Source organism: Lynx canadensis, chromosome A2 (assembly GCF_007474595.2).
Source record: "Lynx canadensis isolate LIC74 chromosome A2, mLynCan4.pri.v2, whole genome shotgun sequence".
NCBI classification, from domain to species: Eukaryota; Metazoa; Chordata; class Mammalia; order Carnivora; family Felidae; genus Lynx; species Lynx canadensis.
Genome location: NC_044304.2, coordinates 132,234,367 through 132,252,457, shown reverse-complemented (window position 1 = coordinate 132,252,457; position 18,091 = coordinate 132,234,367). Strand labels below are relative to the sequence as shown.

General features: G+C 33.7%; 1 protein-coding gene across 1 annotated transcript in view; it reads right to left on the bottom strand.

Moving 5' to 3' along the window:
• Positions 1 to 18,091, bottom strand: part of FOXP2 (forkhead box P2) — a 564,152-nt gene that overhangs the window by 482,176 nt on the left and 63,885 nt on the right. Inside the window, exon 2 of the mRNA XM_032592431.1 lies at positions 13,308 to 13,452. The gene's annotated coding sequence lies outside the window, so the exon portion shown is untranslated. The remainder of the gene's footprint in view (positions 1 to 13,307; positions 13,453 to 18,091) is intronic.

Here is an 18,091-nt window from a genome sequence, read left to right as displayed (position 1 = left end):
TACTTTGATGCTTGATTTTATATATATTAATTTCCTGGGATAAAGTCTGTGAAGAAAGGAAACAGAATTACCAAGTTTGAAATCTTAGGATCATCCTGATCTTTTACCCCATTCATCCATTATCAAGTCCCACAGAAGGAACAACATGCACAAAAGCCACAAGGCACAAAAAAAACTTGAAGCTATCAATTCATAAAATTAGGCCATAGTAAGTGAAGTAAGAAAGCAGAGTCACAAATATTCTGAGTACAGAAAGATGTGCTAAAGGGGCAGGTGTGGTCCAATTCTTGCAAGGACTTGTAGACCACCCTGAAGACACACTTTCCATTTTACCCTAAGTTCAAGGGAAAATATTTAAGATTTCAATAAAAAAATAAAAATCACCCACTCTTTATTTTAAAAGTTAAGTCTTGCTACCTAGCGAGTTAGAGGGGATTAAAGGCATAAAAATTGAGGAAAACAGTCATGGCAGTTGTTGAAATAAAAGTTTTAGACTAGTATAAACTTTAGGGTAGTATCAGTGGGATGTGGAGAAAGAAATATATTTGTGGTCAAATTTGGAGGTTATTCAATCTCAAAGGGCCTAGAAGAGTGAAGACAAGAAGAAGGGAGACATCCAGGTAACCCAATATTGATGACCCAGTATTTCTGACATAGGCAACTGAGCGCATAACAGTGCTATTAATGCTATTCACTAAGACAAAAAGTATCTTAAGAGAAGCATATTTTTAATAGATGATACAGGAGCTGACAATGAGCTTAATTTTAGATGGATTCCTATGGGATATTTAAGTAGAGATGTCAAGGAGACCCTTGCAAATGCAGAGCTCAAACTCAGAGGAAAATTGTAAGTTATAAATACAAAAGTGGGAGTCCCAACACTAAGGTCAAAGCTTTGGAAATAAGTGAGTTCATCTAGCATAATGTACATACAGAGTGAGAAGATAAAGACAGAACACAGGAAAAGACCTACATTTAAGAGGCGGGTAAAGAGAGCACTCACAAATAAAACTTAGTAAGGGGAATAAGTGAAACAACATGACATGAGAATGTGAGATGATACAAGGAGGAAGCAGTCAGCTGTGTGAAATATTTCAAGGAAGGTAAGTGATTAAAACTGTCTATAGACTTAGCAATAATCTCACTGAAGGACTTCTAGTTAAGCCAACTAGTCCAAACATACAATTATATCCATTCTTTCCAAATTACTAACATAATGGCAATACAAGAATAAAAAGTTATGAACCCATGACAAAGATCACAGAAGAGGTGGAACCCACTAAGACATGCCCAACACACCTTTGTATGTACTACATGGTCTAGCACAGGTCCTCAGTGAAAGTTGGTCAAAGAATCAATCAGTACTTTATTCAATCATTCAATCCCCATCTCGCAGAATAGGAAACTGGTCCAGGAGTCAAGAAAATGTTGAAGAGAAATCACCCAGAAGTTACACCCCAGAAAAAAGTTTCAAAACTGATGACATTGTCCCTGTCTTCTCAGAGTAGACTTATACCAGCAATGTTTATATTTCTAGATTTTTTTAAATCTAAAAAAGAACCCAGTGTAATACACCATAGTTTTTTATTTGCTTTTTTTTTTTTTTTTCTCACTCAAAGAAACTATTTTGGGCTCACTTAACAAAGATCATTTTCTTCAAGCACAGCCTTAAAGGATGTTAACTGCTCAGCCATTATAATTCATATTCAACATGGTCTTCCAAAGAATTGCGCCCCAAGGTAAAAGGCTAACATTTTACCTTGTAGTGCAGGGTAAAGAGACAATGTCCTTTTACAAGAAATAAAAATCAATTCATTTGGGGCACTTTGGTGGCTCACTCGGTGAAGGTGAAGCGTCTGACTCTTGATTTTAGCTTAGGTCATGATCAAATGGTAGTGAGATAGAGCCCCAAGTCGGGCTCTGTGCTGGGCATGAAGCCTACTTAAGATTCTCTCTCCCTTTCCTCTGTCCTTCACCTACATGTGCATTCTCTCTCTCTCGCGCTCTCTCTCTCTCTCTCTCTCTCTGTGTGTGTGTGTGTGTGTCAAAAATGCAATATCAATTGATTCACCAAGTATTTATTAAAGGTGGCCTATACATCAGCACCACTCTGGGCACTGGGGACACAGGGTTGAAGAAAGCATACAGGAGTTTATATAATACTGCATGGAAATAATGAGAGTGGGAAATAGGATAATACCTTAGACATTGATTCTTAAAATCTAGTAGAAAACAAAAATTACTCTTTTCAGGTATCTGCATTTAAAAAGCATATACATGAGCATTCAACTCTATAATGAAACTATTCAGAAATTAGATTTCTTTAACCACCTCAATTCATGATCTATGCAGACATAAATTCAAATATAACTAGATTTAAGATAATAAAAACCAATAAACTCAAATTTAAATCACTGAACCGTAAGAAAATATTCATAAAAGTAGGAAAGCAACAGAAATATTATTTTAAACTGCACAACAAAACCCAAACTATCTTTTGCACAAGCCTACAAATAACCAGTTAAGTATAAAAGATTTTGAAAAATTAAGAAGCTGGCAATAATTGAGTTTCTGTTAAAAATTATCTGTACAATTTACTCTGAAAACCAAACATGGAATTTTTGAGTTGAAGTTTGGTTCGTTAATTCGAAACACATTTGTTAGTGAAAACAGTGTTGATGGCCGTGATGAACAAGATGGAGGGATAGTGATAGAAGAGATTCTGGGGGCACCTGGGTGGCTCAGTTGATTAAGCAGCCAACTTTGGCTCAGGTTATTGATCTCAAAGTTCGTGAGTTCGAGTTCTGCACTGGGCCCTGTGCCGACAGCTCAGAACCTGGAGTCTGTTTTGGTGTCTCTCTCTCTCTCTGCCCCTCCCCAGGTCATACTCTGTCTCTGTCTCTCTCAAAAATAAATAAATGTTAAAAGAAAATGTTTAAAAAAATTATAAAAACAATTAATAAAAAGAAAGATTCTGTAGAGCAATAGTGCACTCTTCATTTGAAGAGAGAAACTAGGGGTTGACTAGATCAAGACTAATTAAGGATCATGGGAAAAATGGCAAAGAGAGATGAAAATTATAAAAAAAAAAGTAATGGCAGCAAATAAACTAATTAGATTCCTTTCTTTGGGATTAATGTTGACCCACCTCACTGATAGTGTCAAATTAAAAAAAATCTAAATTAAAGGTCTTGCTTTGGTCATTCTACCAATACTGACTCTCTCTGTTCTTATATCTAATAGAAAAGATAAATATCTTAGTATAATCTACTAAAAACTATAGGAATACATGCTATTTTCATAAATCTCAATGGAAACAACAAAGCAAATTTGGGCTCCACATCACCATTTTGCCTAGGACCAAATCTTCAGTAAGACTGTCACAAATGTGATATAAACTTTTCAAATTACATAAATTTTCCAAACTATCAGTATACATGCCACTGGGTAATCAAAAATCAAGATCAAATAGATACAATGACTCCATTATGCAGGAATAAGAGAACTCTAGTAAAGAAAGAAATTCCAAACATTGAAGGAAGCTACCTTTAAGTGGATGGTTGGGAAAATCCACATGGATTTTGCATGGGCATTAGAATGAGCATTTTAGGGCGCCTGGGTGGCGCAGTCGGTTAAGCGTCCAACTTCAGCCAGGTCACGATCTCGCGGTCCGTGAGTTTGAGCCCCGCGTCAGGCTCTGGGCTGATGGCTCGGAGCCTGGAGCCTGTTTCTGATTCTGTGTCTCCCTCTCTCTCTGCCCCTCCCCCGTTCATGCTCTGTCTCTCTCTGTCCCAAAAAAATAAATAAACGTTGAAAAAAAATTTATAAAAAAAAAAGAATGAGCATTTTATAGGAACATAATCAGGAGTAATTTAACAGTGGAAACAATAACGATGGAAGCTTTATTTAACCCATATGCCAGGTGCTGTGTGGCATGCTTCATCTCTTCCCCACTCATTTCCCCTAAATCCTAGGAGATTACATTTTATATAATGCCTCTTAAATAAGCAGCATTTATACTCTGTACTTGATGAGTATGATTTACAATAAAACTAAAATTACCACTTCATAGTATAACCCTATTAGAGAGAAATATAGTAGTGTATTGAAGAAATAAATACATAATATTGTAAAAACTCATTCTACTTCAAGTTGTAACCTTAGGAGAACTCTCAAACATATGCATAACAAGAAATATACAGATATATTTGCTACAGTATTGTTTGAAATAGTAAAAAATGAAAAACAACCAAATTGTTCATCTACCAAGGAAGAGTTTTTAAAATAAGTATGCTTTATTCAAACCATGGAATGTTATAAAGCAGTTAAAAGCTAATTAATTATTATCACCCAAAATAGCAAAGATGGAAAAAGACAATCTCAGTGTTGGCAAGGCATGGAGCAACTCAAATCCCAGACAGTGATGGTCAGAAGGTAAACTGGGACAGACAAGCACTTTAGAAGACCACATGCAGTATCCACTAATGTTGACACTATGATATAGATAACCTAGGATACACATACTAAATTGATATGATGATGTATATATTCTATCAAAGTTCTACTCCTAGCTATATAGATGCACACAATATGTAAAGGACATGTAAAAGAATCTTCAGAGTACTATTATGTCTAATAGTTATAAGTAAGAAAACAACCTAGATGTCCCAAAATAAAATGGAAATAAATAAACACTAATATATTCACGTATTGGAATACTAGATAGCATTCAGGGTAGACACTCAGATAGACACAATAATGTGGAGGAAGCTCATAAATCTAATATTGAAAACAAGCCAGGGGTGCCTGGGTGGCTCAGTCAGTTAAATGTCCGACTTTGGCTCAGGTCATGATCTCACGGTTTGTGGGTTGAAGCCCAGCATTGGGCTCTGTGCTGATAGCTCAGAGCCTGGAGCCTGCTTCAGATTCTGTGTCTCCCTCGTTCTCTGCTCCTGCCTGGCTAGCACTTTTTTTTTTTTTTTTTAATTTTTGTTTTTTTTAGCGTTTATTTATTTTTGAGACAGAGAGAGACAGAGCATGAACGGGGGAGGGGCAGAGAGAGAGGGAGACACAGAATCTGAAACAGGCTCCAGGCTCTGAGCCATCAGCACAGAGCCCGATGCGGGGCTCGAACTCACGGACCGCGAGATCGTGACCTGAGCCGAAGTCGGCCACTTAACCGACTGAGCCACCCAGGCGCCCCCGGCTAGCACTTTTTCTCCCCCCCACCCCACCAAAGAAATAAAGAAACATTTAAAAAGTTTTTAAAAATAAAAAATAAAATAAAAGCCAGACACAGAAGATCATATGCTAAATGATTCCATTTATATAAAGCTCGAAAATAGAGAAAACGAATCTATGTTGTGAGAGGTCAGGATATGGTTTCCCTGGTGGAAGACGGTGAAGGATAGTAACAAAGAGGAGGAAAAAACAGGGGGAGGCTCTTATAGTACTGGTAACATGCTACTTCTTGAACTGGGTACTAGGTACACAGATGCATTCATTCTGTGAAAATTCATCAACACGTAATTTATGATTTTTGCAGTTTTCATTATACAACTACAAAAATCATGAATGTGTTTTATATATATATTCATATATATATATATATATATATAAAACCAGCTGACTCTAAAAAAAACTAAAAAATCAGACTTGTGTGTATCAATATGGATAAATTCCCTGTATAATTTTGCAAGTAAAAATGTTTCAGAAGGGTAGATTTGATATGATGCCACTTCCATTAATTTTAAAATCACAAAAAACAAAATGTAAGATATATACATAAACACCAACTTCAGTGTAGTACAGAAAGAAAGAGAGAGAAAAGGAGACAGGATGAAAGCACATAGCTTTTACTGTATTTGTGGCATTATATTTCTTAAAAAGAACGAAATCTAAAGAAATATAACAAAATATTCACATATGTCAAACTTGGATATCTGGATGCCTATAATGATATTTTCCGAAAGTTTACAATATTTTAAAATAAAAATCTTAAGGAAAGCTACCCTTTGGATTCTGAACTAAACAGAATATTTAAAATAATTTTTAGTGAAAAACATTCCTAACTAATTTGCCCAGATCAGCAAATTAACAAATATTTTCATTTAGCTTAAGTTAACTGAGATGACTGATGGGTGCTTACTTTAGGTAAAGGTATTAGGTTTTAATACACATAATGCCTTTTGGACAAACCTAAAATACGGTCCACATGTAGAAAAAAAAATGGTATACCCTTATTTGCCAAAAGAGAAGTTGGACCTTTTAAGTTGTACAACAATAAAATCACTAAACATTTAAGAGAGTTCAGCAGAAATGACCTTCAGAGCCTATCTGTGGAGAACATACACCTTCAATATACTCTGATACCTGACCCAAGACCACTTTGTTGCTTCTTAGTGTTGTCCCACAGGGCTATCCTCAAAATGGGGCACTTAAGTAATAGTGGTTACATGGAGAGAACTGTCAACCCCGCAAAACTAGGTCATCAGTATACCCACTAAAAAATGTTATTCATCCCAGGAATACTGAGTCCCTTGTCCCAGATATAATTTTGCATCATTAACTTGGAGGTGGATTCAATGTGTAACTCACTGGTCTTTCAAAAAGACTGAAGCCACCATACACTTTGGGTTTAACAAGAAGTTTTATCGTCACTACCCTGCCTTTAAAATATGAAGAGGTGTGAGAAAAATACAAGTTTTAACTAGTTGGGTTTTTTTTGTTTTTTAATAATAATCACTTCAAACCAACAGGTCAGGCTTTCCTAATACTTATCCTGGTGGATCTCATCCTATGTCTTTAAGCATTATGTCCTTTGCTACAACCCTTCTTTCAGTGTCTGAGAGCAACTAATTAGTTAATATTTTAGGTAGTCTTTTAGAAATCACAAGACACAAATTCAGGTGAGATATTCAGGCATGTGCTACTTCCTTAAGATATTAACAGCTGCTTTTGGAGTGCCTGGTTGGCTCAGTCAGTTAAGCAAGCATCTGACCTCAGCTCAGGTCCTGATCTCACAGTTCTTGAGTTTGAGCCCCACATCGGGCTCCGTGCTGACAGCCCAGAGCCTGAACTTGCTTCGGATTCTTTGTCTCCCTCTCTCTCTGCCCTTCCCCTGCTTGCACTCTGTCTCTCTCTCTCAACAATAAATAAATGTTAAAAAAAAAATTTTTTAAGATATTAACAGCTGCTTCTGCTAAAAAAAGTCTACATTATTAGAAGAGAACATGGAATATTACACTTTATTTTGTTAAATTTCTATTCTACAAAGATTCAAATCAGTTATGGACACAGCTCTGTAAAGCTGCCCCCAAGAAACTGGTGCCTTGCTATTTAGTGAAAACAAAATCATACAAATGTCAATTTTTCAGAAAGATTCAACTTCAACCTTGCATTTTTTTATCTTGTTAAAACTGACATGTCTCTTTTCAGACATATAAGTTATTTTGTTTTCCATATTCCCAAACATCTTCTCAAACTGACAGTGCACATCTTTTTGAACTCAAATCAATGTGTACTAATTAATAGATCATTCTCTGAATTATACATTGAATGAGATTAAAAAAAGAATTCTGTTGTCTGCCAGGAATTTTTAAAGGAAAAATATTCTTTAGATCTTTTAAAAATTTATACACATTCCAGGTAGATTAAATATAAAATTATGAAAATACTAGGGCACAAAGAAATAATAAGCTTTTAAATATTTCCATGTGGTGATAGAATTCCTTTCCAGACTGTATCATTTCCAGAAGAATTCTCTGCTTCAGAACTTAGTAAGTGGAATAAACGGCTATATATTGCACATCGCTGTAAGAGATACAGAGACTGAGATAGAGATAGAGATATATAGATGGATACAGACAAACACATAAATATACATATATATGTATATAAACACATTAATACATACAAATATACACACACATTCATTTATACACACACACACTTCTACATATATACAAAATAAGCAAGAGAAAGACCACTACCATTAATTAAATACCTGCTGTGTGCCAGGTATTTTTTGTGCTTGGAGATTTAATCTTCATCTAAGCCTATAAGGAAATTATTATTATTATTATTGTTGTTGTTGTTGTTGTTGTTATTGTTACTTCTCACATGCCAAACTTAACCCAAGATCAATATAAACAAATAACACGGCAGAGCAAACATTTGACCCCAGGTGTGTCAAATGCAAAAATGGGACTATTTCCTACACGGTATGCTTAAAATACGTTTCAGATTTTAAGTATTGCTTTGTGTCTCTTTAACATAAAAAAAATCATTCTGGCACTAGGAAGAAACATAGCTGATTTCTGAAACAAAATCTGATTTTATTCCCAAAATTTCAATATGGCAAGGGAAAAGTTGCTACAAAGATAATTCTTAGTTGAATATGTTCAAAATGTAATTCCTTGGTAATCTGGGTTTTGGCCAAGACAAATCAAAATCATAGATATATTACAAATGCCAAGTTTTCAAAGAAACAAAAAAAATGCAATAGCAACAGATGCATTCTCCCGAGACATTTGTGTTGAGCCTAGCTGTATCCAGAATCTGAAGAAAAGGGGGATTTTTTTTTCTGTTTCGTTTTTATGAATAATAAATTCCTGGTTTCTGTTAATGTCAACCAGTTAAATAAGATTATATTTACTCCTTGGAAAATTAAACAAAAGAATATACTGAGAAAGAAAGGAGAAAGGAAAGAGAAAAAGAGGGAGGGGAAGAAAGAAAAAAGGAAAGAAAATTTTAGAAGGGGTTACAAAGGAGTCCATATCTGGTACTTTTAAAACCAAATCTATATTTGAAAATTTGTATTCAAAGATGGGATACAAAGAGCATCTGTGTTTTTCATTTCTTTTACAACATACTAATGTTAAAATTAACAAATTAACTTTAATTTACTTAAGTAAAAAAGTATTTCTGAGGATGGTGGACCACTGCACAAAATGTATTAAAATTTAAGGAAAGAAGCTATGAACAACTCAATAAAGAAGAGTGTTTAATTATTACAGAATGAATTTGTGTTATATTACCAAAAAAAAGTATTTATTTTTAAAATCAAAACTGAAACATCTATCTTAAAATAAAGATACATTTATGCTAGGTAAATAAATTGTCATAAAAAGTTACTAAATATATTCAAGTATAGAAGTCTTCCTTTATGGACATTAGGACTTTCCCCAAATGAAACAATGTTTTGTAAGATCACAAAATATTGATTTTAAATTGCATCTTTTTAACTTTGAATACTCAGATCAAATTTGAAATTACCTTTTTCTCAGAATTCTAACTAACCAAATCAATGAGATTTTTGATTTTTAAAATTATATTAGACTTGCAAAAAATTATCTAAAATATCTTATTTTTTAGAGTAGTTTTATATTCAAAGAGAAATTGAGCAGAAAGTACACAGAGACCCATACATATTCTCTTCTCCATCTCCAAAATACATAAAGTTTCTATTATTATTAACATCTTGCATTAGTGTGGTACATTTTCTACAATTGATGAACTCATACTACAACACTGTTATTAACTAAAGTACAGAGTTAGGGTTCACTGTTAGTTTTATACAGCTCTATGGGTTTTGACACATTCACAATGTCATGTATCCACCATTACGTTACTATACAGAGTAATTTCACTACTCTAAAAGTCCACCTATTCAAAAAAATAAAAAATAAAAATAATAAAACTCCACTAATTCATCAGTCCCTCCCCACAACTCTGGCGACCTCTGATCTTTTTAAGGTCTCTGTAGTTTTGCCTTTTCCAAAATGTCAGAGAGCTGGAATCATACAGCATATAGCCTTTTCAGAGACCTTCATTCATTAATATTAAATTTCCTCCATGTCTTTTTGTGGCTTAATAGGTCATTTCTCTTGATCAATAAATAGTCCATTATATGTATGTATCACAGATTGTTTACCCATTCACCTCCTGAAGAACATCTTGGTTGCTTCCAAGTTTGGGCAATTTTGAATAAAGCTTCTATAAACACTCTTGTACAAATTTTTATGTGGACATAAATTTGCAACTCATTTGGGTAATTACAAAGTAGTACAATAGCTAGACTGCATGGTAAGTATTATATGTATGTTTAACTTCATAATAAACTCCCAAACTGTTTTCCAAAGCGGCTGTATCACTTTTCATTCCCACCAATGAATCACAGTCCTTCTTGCTCTACAGTCTTGACAGCATTTGGCATGTCAGTGTTTCAAATTTTAGTCATTCTAATAGGTATGTAGTGATATCTCATTTTTTAATTCCTAATTCCCTAATGAAATAAATACTAAGCATCTTCTCATTTCCTTGTTTTCCATCTGTATATCTTTTTTCATTAGATCTATTTAAAGCTCTTGTTTATTTTTATTTTTTTAAATTTTTTTAAATGTTTAATTTTTTGAGAGACAGAAAGAGAGAGAGAGAGAGACACAGAGCAAGAGCAGGGGAGGGGCAAAGAGAGACAGAGACACAGAATCTGAAGCAGGCCTCGGGCTCTCAGCTGCCAGCACAGAGCCTGATGCGGGGCTCAAACTCATGACCGCAAGATCATGACCTGAGTTGAAGTTGGATGCTCAGCTGACTGAGCCACCCAGGTGCCCAATCACTGTAGTTTTATACAAGGTCTTGAAGTCAGGGAGTGTCAGTCCTCTAACTTTGTTCTTCTTCAATATAATATTATTTACTTGTTGTCTTTTGTTTTCCAGATAAACTTAAGAATCAGTTTATCAATATTCACAGAATAACCTGTTGGCATTTTATTGTGATTGTGTTGAATATGTAGATGAAGGAAAGAAGACACGACATTACAATTATATTGCATTTGTTTCTGCAGAGACATGGAATATCCTGTAGATCTTTGATTTTCTTATCTTTCATCAGAATTTTATAGTTTTCTAATATTTTAACATATAAATATTATATATTTTAATGTATGTATATATATATATGTAATATTGTATTTTATATTAGTTAGATGATAGATAGATAGATAGATAGATAATAGATTTGTACCTGGGTTTCAGGATATTTTTGGTGCTAATATAATGGTACCATATTTTTATTTTTTTGAGTTTTATTTATTTTGAGAAAGACAGGAAGAGGAGCAGAGAGAGAGGGAGAGAGAATCCCAAGCAGGCTCTGCACTGTCAGTGCAGAGTCCCATGTGGGGCTCAATTTCATGAACCACGAGATCATGACCTAAGCTGAAATCAAGAGCTGGACGTTCAACCAGCTGAGCTTCTCAGGTGCCCCAATGGTACTCATTTCAAATCCCAGTTGTTCATTGCTGGGACAAAGGAAAACAACTGACTTGTATATTAATCTTGTTTTCTGCAACCTTGTTATCATTTATTACTTACAGGAGGTTTTATTTGGTTGATTTCTTTGAGATGTTCTACATAGATAATCATGGTATCCGCAAATAGTCGTATTTCTTCCTTTCCAATCTGGCTGCTTTTATTTCCTTTCTTATTACCTTAGCTAGGATTTCCAGTATAATAGTGAATAGAAGTGATAAGGACACCCTTGCCTTATACCCGATCTTAGCAAAGACGCACTTAGCTTTTCATTAATGGCTGTGCATAGCATAAATATCCATGCAACCACCAGCCTAGTGAATCAATAGCATGTTGGTGACATACCAGAAGCTCCTAGAAACTCTACCTCAGTGTTTACCACCTACCTAGAATTTAACTATTATTTTTAATTTTGCTGTAATCACTTTTTTGGAACTTTATAGAAAAGAAATCATACATACATTATTCATTTGTGCTAGGTTTTTTTCACTCAACATTATGTTTATGAGATTCAAGCATGTTATTATTGGTATACTTAATCTATATTCATTGATTATATATATATGTAATATTGTACATATTACAATGTACAATATTGTAGAGAAGATCCACAAAAGTTTTCTGTAAAAAATAATATTTTCCAATCCTTCATCAATCTCAAACCTGTAAATAAGAGTTTACCACTTACTCGTCAAATCTAAATAACTTTTTAAAATTTCTGTCACACTTTTCAATAGCAAATATTAAAATTTTACATAAGGAACAATTGTTTCACATCAGCGAAAGGAATAATAATGTTTGTAATGTTTCCCAAGGCATCTCTATCTAGTTCAATGACAGAAAAATTTAGAACTAAATATCTAAGACCAAAACCACTAAAGTTTTTTTTATCTACATAGTTTATGCTAAATTCAAAAATCCTAATTCATAATTGTAGTGTTGGAAATGGCCAGAGTGTTTCCAGGCTCTATCAAATGTTCTAAACAATATTAAATGTGAACTGATAAATTATGAAGATTTCTTACTGCAATCTACTTTGACAACTTTGTCAGATGCTATGTCAATAAGAATATCACATTTAAAACCTGTAAAATACATGTTTCAATTTTGACATAATTTCCATGATTCAGACTTTTTAAAATCAAAACAATACTCTTCCACTGAGCTCATTCACTGAAGAATGAAAAGGGTTATCAACTGTTAAGCGAAAGTCAAATTTCTGGCAGTAAGCCGTATATCACATATCAAGTGCCTTATCACAAGGGCGATGCAGTAAGTAACTTTTCAGATAAAAGTGACAACTGACAAGAAATTTCTTCCCAAGTAATTTTCCTAAAATAAGCATTGCCTTTAATCATCATTCTTCCTACCAATTTATAAACAGCAACTGAATTCTTTCTATATAATCATGAACACACATCTTTTAAGTTCTTCCTAATGAGATAGGGAATCAGTCCTTCCAGTACACTGAGCTGACAAAATTTATATATTTTTATAGTGGATTATGGATACAAATTCATTCCAATTCATTTTCACTATGCAAAGTGAAAAAAAGGACTTAATGTCTCTCTTACTGGAAGGTGGATTTAAATAGATATATTAAGATAGTCTTATTCTCAGATATAAAGAAATAAAAAAAGAAAAAGAAAGAACTAAAGTTTAGTGCAAAAAGGGATTATGATGGCACAATTGTAGATACTAAATCAAAGGAAGTTACCTTCTTTTCATCAGAATACTCTCAAAATTCTTAACAATTCTTTGCCAGAAGATAAAATTAAAAATAATCCATTCTGCATTAAATAGTATTATTGCAAAGCATCACCTTATGTTACGATTCAGAAAATGTTAACACAAATAGAAATTCAAGGTTAACAACAAAAACACCTATATATTTTGTACAGAAAATACATCCAAATATTTGCATCACATATTTTTCTACTAATACCTGAATAGCTACAAAAACTGAGGGATGGAAAATATAGAGTATAGATGACTTACATTTGGAGGGTTAGACTTTAATTCTCTCTCCCAGGATTGAGGAGTCTTACTCTTTGTGCTTACAATGCTTCTTTCTCCAGGGTATTCTTCTACTTCCAGAATAGGTCAGGACAAAGCTTCAACAGACTTCTATTATTTGTTTGATCTAGGGGGAAATTATACTTTTAATCAATTATTACAAAACGCATCAAACTTTTTCTTACTGTGCTGGTGGGTGGGGGCTTCTCATTATTTTCTGTTGGATCTGATGTGAACAGAGAAAATAGGAATTGCCATTGTTGAATATTATAATAAATAAATCAAGTACTTTAAATTAACACCACTAAAAGAAACCCACATCCATCTTCTTTTTCATTTTTATGGCTAAGCAGCATAGCAAGAGAAAATTAATATTCAAAATCCAAATGACTACAAAAGCCTACTCAAATGTATTTTTAAAAGACTTTAACATAATTTTGCAAATCCATGAGTTTGAATGGACTGGCAGAGACGATTAGGTATCAAATATTTTTACTCATTCATTTTAATGTCTTAGAGCTAAAGAATTACAGGATGATTAGAAAAGTGTAAAGGAAAATCCATTTTTAAAAATTTTAATGGAATAATAAAAAAAGATGATTTCAAGAGCATGAGACAGACCAGAAACAGATAGCAGAGGGTCTGTAGGCAGGGCAAGAGATCTGGAGTAAAAATTTTAAAGACGATACAAAGGTTAGGAACTGCTATTCAAACACAGCATGTTGGTCAAACTAAAGTACACAACATGGGTACGTCCTAAATCCTGATTCATGTTAATTCTCTAGCAAATCTATAAGATGTAAAAACGTAACACATACTACCTTTACAAGGACACTGAAATGTGATGTATGATTATCTGCTCCATGGTGGTATGAACATTCATAATTTTAAGGAAATTAATTGTATTCTACAAATTTTATCAAATTATAGTTTTCTAATAATGGATATTTTCTGCCTCATTAAAATGAAATATTAAGATAAATGTCTTCAACTTGTGCCATACCCTAGATCACACTCTCTTAAAGTCATTCATATTGCGTTCCATTAAATAATAAATTAGAATGTAGGGGGAACTTTTGGAGAAAAACTGGAAATAAAATATAGACGTTTTGGGGAAACGTATCATTTAAAGCCAGTTTTTGCTCAGATATATAAGAGTATTACACTTGTGATTATTATTACAAAAAGAAAACTATAATAGGATTATGATAAATAAACAAAATCAATCAGTATCTGTATCAAAATAGCCAGATAGGAAAACCAGAGTTACAGAGGCAGAAGAGTACTTCTTTAAGCCATCAGTGTAGTCACAAATTGATACTCGTGTGGTCACCTTTGTTTTTAACCATTGTAAGGGATATTTACCTGGCATACTCCAAAATTATCTCCAGATGAAGCAAAAACACAAATTAGGCTACTAAAAATTAAAGCTTTGAGGAAACAAACTCATTTGAGATTAGATTTTAGGATTCCAGAAAACTGCAGTTTTCTTTTCAAAAGATTCAATTAATCTTGGCCTAATGTAACAGTCTTACTACTCAAATTTATAAACATGCACTTTCTGTATGAATGTCTCCATATGGCTTTTCAAACATAGGTAGTTCCACTTTTGTTTCTAGAACACAGGAATGGTTTTGCTGTATTTTGGATCAGTGAAGATCAATGTGCATTCCTTTAGGGAAGCCTTTTGAACTGACAAAGGATGAATGATTGACATCAGTAACAAATACTTTTTGTTGTCCTGGACTGACATGTCATTTATAGCAATACCTATGCTAATTAATGCCATACATATCTACCAGATGTGTCAGAGAAATATGCCAGACCCTTCAGAGAATATAGCTTGAGTGTGGCTAAAATTACATTATAGATATGGAAATGTATCCCTTTGTGATATAGAACTAATCTCCCTCCCTCCCTCTCTCTCTCTGTCACACACACATTCACACACATTCACACACACATGTGCACACACGCAGAATATACTTTCTAGGGTAGAGAAAACCCCACTTATCCATATAATTACCTATACCTTGTATTTTCCACTGGTATTTTGTTTTTGTTTTTGTTTTTTCCTGCAGAAAGCAAACTGTACCTTACCAAGTTTTAATACACTATAAACTCAACCCTAAGAAATACAGGACATAAAATATAAAAAATACAAGTTGTGGCCTTCACAAACTACACTATCATCATGACACTTTACCATATTATATTAAAATTTTGTTCTCAGATCTTCAACTACACTGGTAGATCATTAACAATGAGTACTATTATTAATCATCTTCATTTCTCCATTCTCTAGGACATAATTTGGTATACACTGGGTACCAATTTTTGTATGTGTGTATTTCTTAAATAAAAGTAATGTTCTACAAGGTCATCAAAATTACACATAGCATTTTTGTCAATAAATTCAATATATACAGAGAAAGAATTAATAATGTTGGCAACTAAAACCCGTAGTCATTGAATCAGACAAACTGGTAAAGAACTCCTCTCAGCGGCTGGCACTCAATAGCTAGCACTCAATAAATGTGAACTGTGAACTATAAACAGGATGAGCATTCCTCCCTGATTGCAGGGGTTAAATGACATTCATCCTTATTACAATTATTAATAGTTATCCCTTTCCTTCTTAAAAGTCTCCCAGTTTAGATGATAACTTTATATAGTCATTGAAGGTAGAATTAATTATTATTCATTTATCATTTGATTATTTTTGTCAATAAATTTTTGGGTTTTTTTTCTTTTTCCCATGATGCTGTTATATGACAAGAATATTTTGTTAGGATTAGAATAAACAAGATTCATTCTTTTAACATGAACAAATTCACATAGATGGTCAAAGGTTTACTAAATCCTCACATCCTTAAAGCTAAACATTTTATAATCAGCGTAAGGATCACTTCCTAGCTGACAAATCCAAATGTGAATTCTTAATTCTTGATTTGTGTAACTTCTCCCACTCAGTTTATTTTTTACTCCTTCCTTTTTAAAACTCTCCCTTTGGCTTACATGACACTCCTCTTTCTGAATTCCTCTTCTAACTCTGAGATCTTTTTTCAGTCTCTACTAGTTCCTATTCTTAGGAGTACCTCCTCAATGTCACTTTTCCCAAGACTTCATTCTAGACCATGTCTTAACCAGCCACTGTATTTCCAGTATCAACCACTACCTGTGGCAAACAATACCCGAATGTATATATTCAGTCCACACCTCTCTCCTGACTGGCAGATGTAAAATTCCTACTGATTGTACAATGTCCTTTCTCCAGTCTTAACTCCCTCTAACCTGCACTCCACAACACAAGCCAAGTGGGTTTTTACTTTTTTGTTTATTTTCTGAAATATAAATCTAATAATATTCTTTCTAGCCGAAGGAAACAGTCAACAGTTAAGGAAGGAATGAAGTCCTTCAGAGAATTTACAGACAACAGAAGACGAGGGGGGAAATCCAAACCTACTAGAATGAGAGGGAATCTATTCGTGATATCTCATTTGTAATGCGAGCATGTTTCACTTACAAAAATTATTGCGTGCCGTGGTTAGGTTTCAGGGCAAATATTACTAGAAAGAATAATATGGTAAACAAATACATTATGAGGATCACAAAATACCACTCACAAAAGAGCACTCAAGTTTTAAGTATATACCATTGTCTCTATAAAGTCTCTTCCACCTCTACAATGATAGTCCTTTTCCTGTTTCTCCAAAGACAATTTCAAATTCATAGTCTTCACATCCATCAAATATCTTCAAACACCATTCTCACCATTATTCTTTGCAGAATACACCCAATCTGACAAAGTTTTCCAAATATATATTTCATAAAATGCCCAAAGCTAAGACTGAAGCAGGTGGGTCTAAGATAAAATAAAGTTGTAGGGTACTAAGATAAAGTCTCAAAAGGGGTGGGTTTTAACTCTTTCAGATGACTGTATTTGCTACTGCATTTGTTGTGTAGGCATGCAGGCTTAGTCTTGCCAATGTGAATTTTTAAGAGAGATTGAAAAAGCAATGTGTGTGTGTGAGTGTGTGTGTGTGTGCGTGCGCACGCGTGCGTGTGACCGAGAGACAGAGAGAGAGACAGACACAGAGACATAGAAAGATTCAATTTTTAAGATTTAACAAGTTTTATATTTTTTTAAAAAAATGGTAAGTATTAACAAATATTATTTGCAAGCTCTGTAAGGGACATGGATCACCCCTTTTTGACATCAAGGTTAAGTTGAAGAGCTTAGAGCCTATGACCTAAAAGCCATGTATAACATGGTTTATCAAGGAAAGTGTGGTCTGTGTTCTGACCAACCAATAAAAACTCTTTTGGCATATAATCCATTTACATGTTAAGATATGCTTGCTATTTAATTTCATTATCTAAAACAGCCTGTGAGTGCAACTTTCCATCCTCTCTTTGACTCAGCTCTTTATCCTCTACTGCCTCTTAAACATCTTCACTTGAATATTCTGGTTCTGACCCTTCTTCAAATTAATAATGGCTTATATGTCTTCAGAATTGTATCTCAAACCTTCTCTTTACTCAAGAGCACTCAAGTTTTTTTAAATATATACCAAAAGATGTCTCTATAAAACAGCCTAAAAACAATGTCTTTTCTACCTCTACAATGATAGTCCTTTTCCTGTTTCTCCAATGACAATTTCAAATTCATAGCCCTCACATCCACTAAATATCCTTAAATACCTCTCTTACCATTAATACTTGCAGAATACACCATTATCTGACAAGGTTTTCCAAATATATAA